Genomic DNA, 12,898 nt, shown 5'->3' on the forward strand with positions numbered 1-12,898 from the left:
TGGGCTATTTTCACCAAAGAAATGTAGCAGAAGACATTTTTGCCCTACATTTATGAAGAACAATCATTTATTTTCAGACTTTTATAACAGAAATGAAGAAAAACACATTTTTTTTCAAAATGATCTGTTTTTTCTTTGATTTAGCATAAAATGAAAAAGTGGTAATTAAATACTACCAAAAAAAGCTCTATTTGTGTGGGAAAAAAAGATAAAAATTTAATTTGGGTACAATGTTGCATGACCATGCAATTGTTATTCAAAGTGCGACAGCGCTGAAAGCTGAAAATTGGCCTGGGTAGAAAGGTGGTGAAAGTGCTCGGAATTGGTTAAAACTGAAATGAATCAGATTGAGGTGCTGCTGCTGTATGTAAGCCAAGCTAATTGTAAAAGAAAAAAGAAATCAATTCCACAGCCAAATACGTTCTGCCAGTGTACACTGTCACTGTGGCTAGTCTTTGAAAATCAAACTGTTTAACAACATCATGTACAGCTTTAAGGCTTCCCTTAAGCTTGTTATAAACGCCGTGTTAAAATGAGTGTTTCATCACACAATATCGCATTATCACACATAACAATGATTACATGTTCCTAAAGTACTGACTTAATTCAGTCTTTTTTTTGTAAAATAAGAATTAATGAACACTTTTTTACTCTTACTCATAACAATGATTCCATGTTCCTAAATTACTATTTTAATTCAGTCTTTTTGTAAAATAAGAATTAATGAACACTTTTTTACTCTTACTCATAACAATGATTACATGTTCCTAAATTACTATCTTAATTCAGTCTTTTTTGTAAAATAAGAATTAATGAACACTTTTTTACTCTTAACATGTTTGGCACGATTATGGCTTTGGAAAAAATTAATGAGTACGCTACAAATATATACGTACAGTGAATTTTAGATATAATATCATTTTCTCCATAGGATCTCTGAAATGCAGTCTGTGTGAACACTTTACTGAGCATTTTCTAACTTAGCTGGCAGCCGCTACACAGCAATTGACAGGACAGCTAAATAAATAAGCTCCCTTTACCTTTTTCTCACTTGCTTCGTCTATCAGAGACATGAGGACGCGTGACATGCCTCACTATGCTGTTATAGCAGTCTGCCAGAAATTCCTCATTACTGCAGCCAGATGCAAAGCTCATCCCAAGGAACAGTTTATCTGTTCACTGAATGAGGACATGAGAATATCCAAGGAGGAAATTTCATCTCGTCATTTTCAGGCCCCCAAGGTATTATTGTTGCTGGTAAAAAGAATATTCCAGTGAAATCTGAAGTTTTTTTTCTTCTGTGTTATTTTAACTTTATTTTTGTGATATGAATTGGCAGCGTTCACAACCCTAAATAGTAATTATTAAATGTATTTACAGGAGAGCAAGTTATTGTTGTAATATTATATTCTTCTTCCTCCTTTCCTTGTTTTTACCTTCTTTCCAATTAAATATATTTTTCCTGTGTACAATTAATTACCAAATAATTTTAATTAGTTTAAGTATAACGGAAGGCAGAACTTGTTTTTAATTTTGCATAGAACGGAGAGAGATTAGAACAGCTGGTATATTTTGCAGTGTGTCCCCATTAGAGAGATTCACCCTCTCTATTTGTCCTGTTTACCATTATCATTGAAAGTGAAAGTAAAAGAAAACCCCAAATTTTGGCTTGTCCCCAGAAAATCTTCCAACGGGGACACTGGTGAGTTACCCTTAGCTGCACCTTAATGGAAACTTGTACTGAAGGCAAAATGGCAGCTACCATTGACAAATTCTCATCTACACCCACTGGCCAACACCCCAAAAAGGAAGAACAGACACCTGTCCCTTTGGGTTAGTGACCATAAACAGGCCGTTACCATGGGCTCTCTCCCAACCAAGCTGGTAGAGCGGCCCTTGTTACGTGCCTAGTGTATAGAAGTAGCACCAAAGGCTTTAAATATCTAGAAAAGCAGCTTGCACAGCACATGATGCACAGTGTGAAACAAACAAGAAACAAAAATTGCATGCTATTTCTATTAAATAAATTATATGTGATTATATTAAAATGTTTCACTGCCACTTTATGGGACTTTGATATGTGTTTTGTGATTTTTGATTCACTGTATGCTAGTAGGATATAAACATGTTTTGTTTTTATTTTTTTATATTTGTGGAAAACTTCTGGACAGTAATTTTAATCTGATCACATACAGCATAGTTAATTCATTCAATAGCAATAACGCTGCATATTTTGTTTTTACCTTGTTAAGGACCTGTTTGTAGCCATCAACCCAGACAGACAGATGCCTGTTCTCTCACTTTTGGGGTGATGGCTGGTGAATGGAGATCCACATGGGTTGTGTTTATACATAGTGGCATGTGACTATGTTTTAATGAAATGATTCTCAGATACTGATCTGTTTGTACACATGTTGACATATGGATGAACTTTATGAAATAATATGATGTAACATGGGTTTCCCTCATCCTGAAGAAGCAAGCAAGACCTGTGAAAATGCATGGACAATTTTTGTAATTATGTATAATATATGGTAGTAATTGCTGAGCTATGGTGATATCTTTTTGTCATCACATATCCACTGTGTTGTTATGATTGCTGGTAGACAAACCCAACAGGGATAGGGTCTTTTGGAGGAGACTGCAGGCTAGCCTCTTGCCAACTAACTATGGGCCCTTGCATTTGAGGTTGGAGATGTGTGCTTCGGGGAAATTTTAGAGTAATTTTACTTCAGATTCAAGTCCATGTCTCCCTAAAACACACAGAACTGGAGGAACAGTGCCCATACCAGCATTGACTGCTTCAACCATCCCTCCTAGATACTCTAAGCAGATGTTACTATAATCAGCTCAAAACAACCTGATGCTGAAGTCTCTTGCTGTAATCTGTTTATTAAGGTGTGTTGTGTTTACTATTGTGTCTTTGTCCCATAGTTAATTGAGTTACCTATTGTTTCTGCCTGTTGGATAGTCCTCCTGGAGGTTCCTACATGATGCGATTAGTCTTGTGTCAACTTGACCTAGTTACCTAATCAGTGCGGGATGTTTATCCCAATGTGCAATTTTTTTTTATTGTTCATGTAGGGACTGTCCCTATTTCTGAAGTGTATAACAATCTGTATTTCTGTTCAATAAAGAGTTCCAGTTGCACCTAAGCTAGTGTCGTCTAGTTCTTGGGTGTGATGCTCAGCTATAATAACTTGGTCCTGTATCCCAGCAGCAGTGCTCTGATGGAAGCACCCAGGCAGGGTACCAGGCGGTCCGTCACAGACATGTCTCTGGATTTTGTACACACTAGGACTGTTATTTTTATGTTAGATGGCACTAAGTTGATACTCCCAGGGATTTGGTATATGGTAAATATATATGACATCTATTTTTCTATTTCTTGTGGTTGATTTATTCTTTAGCTGCATGTGCTGAAATGCCTAACAACGTCTATTTTTCTATAGAGTTGGTTTTATTGATGAGGAAGAATGGAGGCTGCAAGTGCTGACCTTTCCTACTGCAAATACTATTTTCCTGGCTGCCTTGCTGATTCTGTACTTTTCAAGTCATTGAATTGGAACAAATATGAAGGTTAGGAGTTCTGACTTAATAATACCTTTCTTCAGGTGAATGCTTGTTCTTGGTCCATGTCTCAAAGTATTGAAGCGAGGGACATCCAGACAATCAGCTATTATACTTTTGGCGAAAATAACCTCTTTATTTCCCTCTGTACAGCCCTTTAAATCTTACACTTATGATAATGCTACTATAAAGGTCACCATTTTCTTTACCAAATTCCAAGAGCCCTGGGAAAATAGGAATCTATGAATTTCCCTGACGAGAGCAACAAATGATTTGACCAGGCCCTTATTTATCCTACGTAAACTGCATTTTCTAGAACATACTGTATGTAGGAAATGATTGTATGCATTGTCACCTAGAAATGGAAAATGCCGGAGGGGACGTGTGTCCTGAAAGAGAATTTGCTGACAGAGGGAGCATGTGGCAGATCAATGCTTTTGTAGCTACCGTGTAACAAAGAAGTAAAAAGAACCTTTTATATCCACTGACCCATAATGCCACCTGCTGACTCTCTTCAGCATCTCCTCAGACCTAAATACACACGGATATCGCTGCCATTTATTCACTGTGAGAACACAGCCATGTACTGTAAATGTGCACACCAAACAGATCCCATTAATGGCACAGATTGTATATTTAACTGCAGAGTTCAGTCATGCAGTAGTAAATGTTTGAGAATGACATGCAAACAGTAGGATTCTAAATGTACATAATTGCCATTTGATTTGAAATCTTCGGGAAAGTCACTGCTCTTTGTAAATAGTTGATGCTAACTGCGTGCTTCATACTTTAGAAAAATTAAAGCTTAAAGGGTAACTCCACTTTTGTGGAACAAAATATAGCAAATAAATTAATAAATGAAATAGCATATGCAGTTGCTACACAAGTCATGTGATAATTCAATGTTGTTAAAAAGTGCCTCTCATTTTCTGCAGCTCTGTGTTTCATACAATATGGCAAACTGGAGGTGTTCTGTACATAGTTGGTGTACTGTACTCTAAAAATGTAATCTCCTGCTTGTGTGGCTCACTAATTTTCCAAAAAGTCTGCACTAAGATAAAAGTCAGATTTTAGGCACCCTATTGCAATAGAAATGTACATTTTGGTTTGATACTCCCCAAGGGTTAATCACTTCTCAAGGGAGGCAGACACTGCAACTTTTCTTATTAGAACACAGAAAGCGCATCAGCTGATTTATAATGAACCAGTCACTCCCATTCAGAATGTGTATGCGATCAGTCCGGTGAAACAAAGGGTAATTTCTTCACAGCAACACAAGTTAGGAATTTGCTACAAGGTTTTTAAAATTATTACAATGTACATTGATCACCCAGAGGGGTTTGTGTTTTTCTCAACAAAGTTGGAGTTACCATATAAATTTAGTGAATAATTTCTTTTTTTAAATCAGCACCAGAGATGGTTCTTTCATTGAATGAAAAGTATCCCTTGTGCTGGGGACTGCTATGTTCATTCCTCTGTATGAACCCCCTCCCTACCCATGCCCCTGGATACCCCTGCAGCTGTGATTTTCTGGAGGAACTGACTTGGTGTCACTGACATCCCCAGTGACACCAATAAAGTGATCAGTGCTATAAAAAAAGCACTGACACTTTACAAATGGCACTGGCAGGAAGGGGTTAACATGAGGGGCAATCAAAGGGTTAACTGTGCGAAGGAAGTGTTTTACTGGGGGGTGGTGTCTGTGTGCTTCACTGTAATCACACTGCTCTGGTTAACTGTGCAGTGCACAGATATCCAGAGCAGTGTGCCCAAGCTGACAGGAAGCTGTAAACAAAACAGTCCTCCTCCCTGTTGGAGATGCTCAGTAATCACCGGGCGCTCCGCGGGTAACCACCGACTGGAACCCGGTGATTGACAGCCACGGCCACGAATGGCGGCGTGGGTAGGGCTCGCTTACGGCTCGTGCAAGCCTCCTACCCGGAAATGCAAAATCATGTATATGTACGTGATTTTGCGCACCCCTGCCACCCTTTAGCAGTATATCTGCTATAGTGAGGCGGGAAAGCGGTTAAGGAATATATTTCGGCCCACCCCCCATCTTCCCTCCTCACCTAGGTGAATGACAACAGTGCCTCCTGAGATATGTAACCTGCACTGGGAGCATAAAAGTCAATCCACTAAAGAAGTGGTGTGCCATTTGGAGGCTGTGCCTGAGCCTGGAAGAGCCGGCAGCCCAAGGGGCCTCTGCAGAGAAGTGGATCTCAGCAGGATATCATTGGATCTCCTGGGTGGTTGAGTATCTGGACTGTAAGGAACCCAGCATCAGGTAAACAGGGTCAAAATAAACTTATATATTCATCAAAGCTAAGCTACTTTCAGCCACATCATGGCAGTACCCATATGCTAATGCATTGTCAAAATGTAAAATCATATATTTCCACATTGTATTTCAATTCTTTCAAGCCTACTCCTATTAATCTGAATGATCTTGAAGTTTTTAAACTCACTTTGTGAAGAATCCCACACAGGTTCTTCCTTGAATTGTGTTACGTATATTTGCTATGCCCTGTGAGTAGGCATTGCAGTGTCACACATTTCACAGAGCCTGCCATCTGTATTACAGAAGTGCTGAGAGGAGGAGTTCCAGGAGGCGGAGTCAGTACAGGAATCACTGCTTGCGGACAACAAGGTACTATGGGATATGTAGTCCTTAGAAATTGAAAGTGAACAGAGGATGAGCTGCAAAGCATGTAAGGCAGTCAAGGAAGTTGTGGAATGAGATGGCCAGCAGACAGTCAGCACTCACAATATGAAAGAGGATATTTCAACTAAGCTTATATTGGATTATCAGAATAATTAGTGTTCGTATTGTTATTCCAATGGTGATGTTATACAGTGAAACTACTAGAAGGTGGCTATGTTCGTTCTTCATTGTCCCACTGTATGTAGCCACCCTCCCTTGCTTGCTCCCAAGAGCAAGGGATCTTTAGTATGCATAGAAAGGTGTACATGAAAGCAAGTAATGTGTACTCTTCATTCCAAACAAACAGAAGTGTGAGGGAAAAGGGGAAGTTTTGACGCTGACGACATTACAGGGAAGCTGAAAAACAAAGTAAGGAATAATTGAATAAAAATACATTAGTGAATATTTATGGCTTATTTTTGGAGAATAAGGATTATTTAGTGTCATTTAAACCCAACAGATCAAAGAAAGCAAAATAAAGCAGGGATTTTAACCATTTGCATTCAATAATTATGCAATTACATAGTTACATAGTTAGTCTGGCTGAAAAAAGACAAAAGTTCATCCAGTTCAAGCATTAAAGAAAAAAGTTATAATCCTATACCCACAGTTGATCCAGAGGAAGGCAAAAAAAACCCAGCACAGCATGACTCAATTTGCTCCTGCAGGGGAAAAAAATTCCTTCCTGATCCCCCGAGAGGCAATCGGATATTCCCTGGATCAATTTTGCCTATAAATGTTAGTATCCAGTTGTATTCTGCGTATCTAGGAAATAATCCAGGCCTTTTTTAAAGCAATCCACGGAGCTGGCCAGAACCAACTCTTGAGGGAGTCTATTCCACATTTTCACAGCTCTCACTGTGAAGAAACCTTTCCATGATTGGAGATTAAATTTCTTTTCCTCCAGACGTAAAGAGTGCCCCCTTGTCCTCTGTGATGACCTCAGGGTGAATAACTCTACACCAAGTTCACTATATGAACCACTGATGTATTTATACATGGAGATCATATCCCCCTTAATCTCCTCTTCTCAAGAAAGAAAAAATTCAGTTCCTCTAATCTTTCCTCATAGCTGAGCTCCTCCATGCCGCTTATCAGTTTGGTTATCTTTCTCTGTACTTTCTCCAGTTCCCCAATGTTCTTTTTGTGAATTGGTGCCCAAAACTGAACTGCATATTCCAGATGAGGTCTTACTAATGATTTGTACAGGGGTAATATGATATCTCTCTCTCTGGAGTCTATACCTCTTTTAATACAAGAGAGGATTTTGCTCGCTTTAGAAACCACAGCTTGGCATTGCATGCCATTATTAAGCTTGTGATCTCCCAGAACTCCCAGATCCTTCTCCACCATTGATTCCCCCAATTGTACCCCCCCCCTAGTATGTATGATACATGCATATCAACATTAAACCTCATTTGCCCCATAGTTGCCCAATTAAACAGTGCATTGAGGTTGGCTTGTAAGTTGCAGACATCCGGTAAGGACGTTATTCCACTGCACAGCTTGGTGTCATCTGCAAAGACTGAAATGGGATTTTTGATCCCAGACCCTATATCATTTATTTATATATTAAAAAGTAAGGGTCCCAACACTGAACCTTGGGGTACACCACTGACAACCCTAGACCATTCAGAGTATGAATCATTAACCACTACTCTCTGAATACGATCTTTTAGCCAGTTTTCTATCCATTTACATACAGATTTTTCCAAGCCTGTAGACTTTATCTTACTAGCCGTGTGTGGGGAACTGTGACAAATGCTTTTGCAAAATCCAATTATGCTGCTACAGATGCACTTTAAATTAAAAGTAGTGCTTGTCAAATGCACATGTATATACTCCTCTTGTATGTAGCTTGGAGGATGGGAATGCCTTGTTTAAAAAGACAGATTAGACTCTTATAGAATAAGGATGTGTGAACCAGTCTGGCCCAGTTCGTACTGATTAACAGGCTATGTAATTAGGATACAGTTTAAAAGACTTGTTTGCTGTGGTTCTACCAATAAAAAATGGAAGACGCAAAGCCATAATAAATCATCAGTAAGACCAGGTGTATGTATCTTCACTTACTGAATTCATTTTTCATATTTGTATATTCAGACTCAGCAGGCATGTTATAGCTGTAGGAATATTCAGGTGTTTAGCGCAGCCAGATACCTAAAGAGTAAATTAGAACCAAGATTCTTCAACTAAAGTATAAAATATGGATGCTGTGAAAGATGGGGCTTAGGAACGGGATTTACAGACCCTGCTTACCATAGACCAGATGTAAGATATTTCCATATATATTTAATACATACTCTTTCTTCTTTTCTCTCCAGAGATTCACAGGTCAGAAAAATAAAAAATAGAAAATTGCTGATATTTTTTGGCTTTGAACATTGAATGCAATTAGTCTTTGTATCATCTAAGTAGGGTGAGTTTAATTTTGTGAATCTGTGACCATGTGTCAGGATGGTAATGTACAGAGAAGTAAAAAGACTGAAAGTAAGCTAGTAGCTAGTGATGACCACTTTTTGATCCCCAATGAAAGCTTTGAGAGTTCTGAGGTCTATAATGAACACATGTCCTGTGGTCCTCATCGCTAACTACAAAAAAATAATGAAATATTTTGAGGGTTTAAAATAGGGCAAGCTGATCTTGTATATGTATGTCTGCGGCCACTAGCTCATTCTGCTACTATAGGAATAGTTTGATCACACCAGTGTACTGCCCTAACTTGGACAGTAAAAATTGCCCTTGTTGACAATATTATTAATCAAGAAAAACAAAAAAATCATAAGGTCTCCATTTATTCCCCACAATTGGCACCCTTACTGATGAGAGTATAATGACCCCGTATCAGTTGAGATGGGGTATTATGCATTGTCTGACTAATGATACTTTGAAAAACTGAAGACCTGTGTTAATGGGCAAACGTAACTTGCTTTTGACATTAATTTGATATACATCTGATGATATTCAGAAATCATTATGTGTGCATTTGATATTCCGTAGAAGGCCTTGCTGTGCATGGACACACCACGTTGCCTTATTATATGGGCTGTTCACCATCCACAAAAGACTTCATGGCCCTGGTTTGGAGAGCAACATCTCAGCCTCTCTACAAATAATCTCCCAATACACAGTGCCCTTTTCCATCTTCACCTATCTTAGCCAGTATAGAATTACTTTCCACTCACTAACTGGACTTGTTTGGCTCCATATATTTTATTAAAACCATCATAGAAAATTATAGGTCTTCAACCTTGGGTGTGGACTTTGTTCCCAGCTGTATGGGGTGACCCCAGTGGCACTGGTTGATGATAGAGTGCCCAGACAACATCAGCTCTCAGCATTTTTACATCACTTGATTTTAAAGCACATAGTTGGTCAGATCACTCTGTTTAAATATACAGAACATATATATAGTCATCAGCTGCATCCCTGAGGAAGGGAAGCTTCATTCTCGAAATGCGTCGGATGCTTGACTATTAATTGGTTTTATAAAATACTGTCGATGTAATCTCATGTAACTATGACTGCTAACATGTCTACAGAATTTTTTTAAGAACTATGTAGAAATAAACAGTTGCAATTTTAAAAATGTTTTGTCTCTGATATCTTGGCTCATTGACTAGTGCTGCCCCATAGTCCCATTTTTGAGGGGAACAGAATTTTCCTTTCTATACATAGTTATAACAAGAGCAATGTTTCGGAGTCTCGCAGGACCCCTTCAAGATGTGACCCACTTTGGACCCACATTGGAGACCCTCGGTGTGCTGGTGACATTCTTCCCCTTTACTTGATTTAGAAAGGGAATAATTTCACATGCCAGTTTCTTTTTAGTAGGGACCAAGGCTTCACAACTCCTTCAATCGTTTTACCTTGAACTTTTCATGTTTGTATACAATGTAAAACTGCTCCTTATAATCTATTGTCATATTCAAGCCTTATTGCTACTTTTTTGTATGTTTTAATTGAACTGAATTGAGATAGTTAGTTAGAAGCTAGTAGAGAAGTGAAATGGTATGGATTGGAGGATTCCATTGTGTAGAAATGCTTTTAAATGCTTTGACTGTTCAGGGAAAAGTGAGATGAATGGGAAGGTGCAAATGAAGACTAAAATTGCTTGTAAGCAAGCCTAGAGGGATGTTTTTGGGGTTCAGCAATTTGCAGGAAAGCTAAAGATGGGATATTTCCATTTTGCATAAATTAGCCAACTGGGAGGATATGAAATATTAAGTAAGTTTCTGTTTTCAACACTGCTGTAACTCGGGATTTGCCTGGGACCTAGGAGATTAGAGAGAGGGTGTGTTTAGACGAGGATATTCCATATTGTTAAAAGATGTTGCATGAGAAATGGTCTTTTCTATGTCATTTTTCAGGATATAGCTAAGTGCCTTGAGAGGTGGAGATAAAATATTGATTTCTAGTTAAACCAATATCAGTATTAAAACTGCTGCAGTGTTTGCTGGCCTTTCTTAGGAGGGACCTTTCCTTTAAAGAATATCCAAACATTTTTTTTTAATTTTGGATAGAAATAGGTAAAATCTGTAAGTTTTATTCATGTTGCCTGTTTATCCTATTGGGGTGATTTTCCCTACCTTCCTGTCTTGTGACAAAATGGAGAGTGAGAAAATCTCTCCATAGTTAGGGAAATGCTCTGTGTTGTCACCAAAACAAGTGGTTCCATTGTTAGATTGCCCCTGAAGGTTCTAACCCTTTGCTTTTAAAACAAAAAATGGTTTAGATACACTTAAAGTGTTCATTTTGTATATGTGTAGTATAAAAAAAATCATGTGTGTCTACTATCAGTAAAACACAAATACTAATTTTGTTATGGTGAATGCGGCTATATTCCATTAGGGTCCTTACCGTTCCCCTACACAGATGTACAGTATAAATACTAGCACTAAACAATTTCTGCATACTAGTGACTAGTACTACAATAGGTGATTATTCAGAAATGAAATGCCCTGATTCTGCTGATTTTTTCAGATGACTCCTTGTCCCTAGGTTAAATTATTTTGTAAAACATATAAATGTCTCCATAGCTGCAAGAGATGTTGAATCCTTGTGACGCATTACTTCTTGTTTTATCCTAGTGCAATGTGACTCTTCTATGTACATAACACACAAAGGAACAATTTATTTTAATCTATAGAGCTGTGCTCATGTGATGCTAGAAAAAAATAATTTTTTCTTTGCTACCCTTACAGATGTTTCAGCTGTCTGCAGAGGATTACACTGATCTACATGTCAGCAGGAATTCTCAGATGTGCTTTGCTCTGCTAAACCAAATTTGCCATGAATTGTGATTATGCAAGCATGCCATTCTGCATTTAGCCTATCTTCATGAAATGGAATAAGTCTTCACATTGTGTCCTTGTGCTGCCGTTTATATTTGAGAATGCAAGAGCACTTCATAAATACCAATATGACGTACATAATATCTGTATGCACTGTACATTTGAGAGGATTTTATGTTTGCCTAATAACATGATGGAAATATGCTATTTATCAGCTACATTCAGATGTTGGTGGTTATATAGAAACTCTATTTTTTGGATCAGCTTTATTTAAAAATGTTCTAAAAAATTAAAACATTTGTAGCTTTTTTAACTGCTGTTTTTTTTAATGATCTTTATTTTTAAAAGATCTTCATTAGACAACACAGCAGTGACTACCTGCTTTGAGGCTCTATTGGTCTGTCTAAGCCCTACCATAAGGCATGAGTCATTCTGTTCTGAGTGTTAAATGCAGCTTGAGCTATGGATGAAAACATAGCAAAGAACTCACTGGTGTAGTATGTTTTAATAAACTAATCTCAGAAAAAATGCCCTGGGGACAGTAAAGCCTTCACAGCATGCATTGATAGAAAAAAAGCAAGCCATTAAGCCTCTACCTTCTGCCCTGGCCATGGGCATGGAGCAACCAACCACAAACAGAGAAAAATGCTGAAGTTGGTAGACCTGGAGTACAACAGCAAGCACATCACCAAGTTCCATGCCTCCAGATGGCATTAACAAATCGTCAGAAAAATGTTTTGGGGGTGGATGTTTTCCTTGTCGGCAGTCCTTTAAACGTTTGATATCTACTAGCAGAAATGTCCACAATATGCAAAAATTGGCTGTTAAATATACATTGGGGATCATAAGTACAGCATATTGTATATCCATTATTGATAAAGGGATCATTAAAAAAAAATCAAAAACATCTCTAATGGAGAGAATATATAAAATAGATATAAAAAACAATATGATAAATATATATACTTTATGTGTTAAATAATCTTTGTCATACCAGATAATAATATGCACCTAAATAAGAATTTGTATAGATTGTAAGCCTTATATCACCAAGTGCAATGCAAAGCATTGGATGCAGTGGTGTAAAGCATGCCACCACTGGACTCTAGAGCAGTGGAAACAAGTTCTCTGGAGTGATAAATCACGCTTCTCTGTCAGGAGAGACATTTCTGGGTTTGGCAGTTGCCAGGAGAATGGTACCTGCCTAACTGCATTGTGCCACGTATAAAGTTTGGTGCATGGGGGATTATGGTGTGGGGTTGTTTTTCAGGGGTTGGGCTTGGCCCCTTAGTTCCAGTGAAGGGGACTCTAAGCCCCTGGTCACATCAAA

General features: G+C 38.2%; 1 long non-coding RNA gene across 1 annotated transcript; it reads left to right on the forward strand.

Moving 5' to 3' along the window:
• The first annotated feature begins 1,070 nt into the window (after window positions 1-1,070).
• LOC149466333 (uncharacterized) lies at window positions 1,071-11,881 on the forward strand. Its single transcript, XR_016312082.1, has 4 exons — window positions 1,071-1,242; window positions 3,453-3,579; window positions 6,155-6,220; window positions 11,479-11,881. It is a non-coding gene; the product is annotated as an uncharacterized LOC149466333 (long non-coding RNA).
• Window positions 11,882-12,898: the final 1,017 nt, after the last annotated feature.

This window comes from Staurois parvus, unplaced genomic scaffold (genome assembly GCF_062004578.1).
Source record: "Staurois parvus isolate SC_StPar_1 unplaced genomic scaffold, SC_StPar_1.0 ptg000131l, whole genome shotgun sequence".
NCBI classification, from domain to species: Eukaryota; Metazoa; Chordata; class Amphibia; order Anura; family Ranidae; genus Staurois; species Staurois parvus.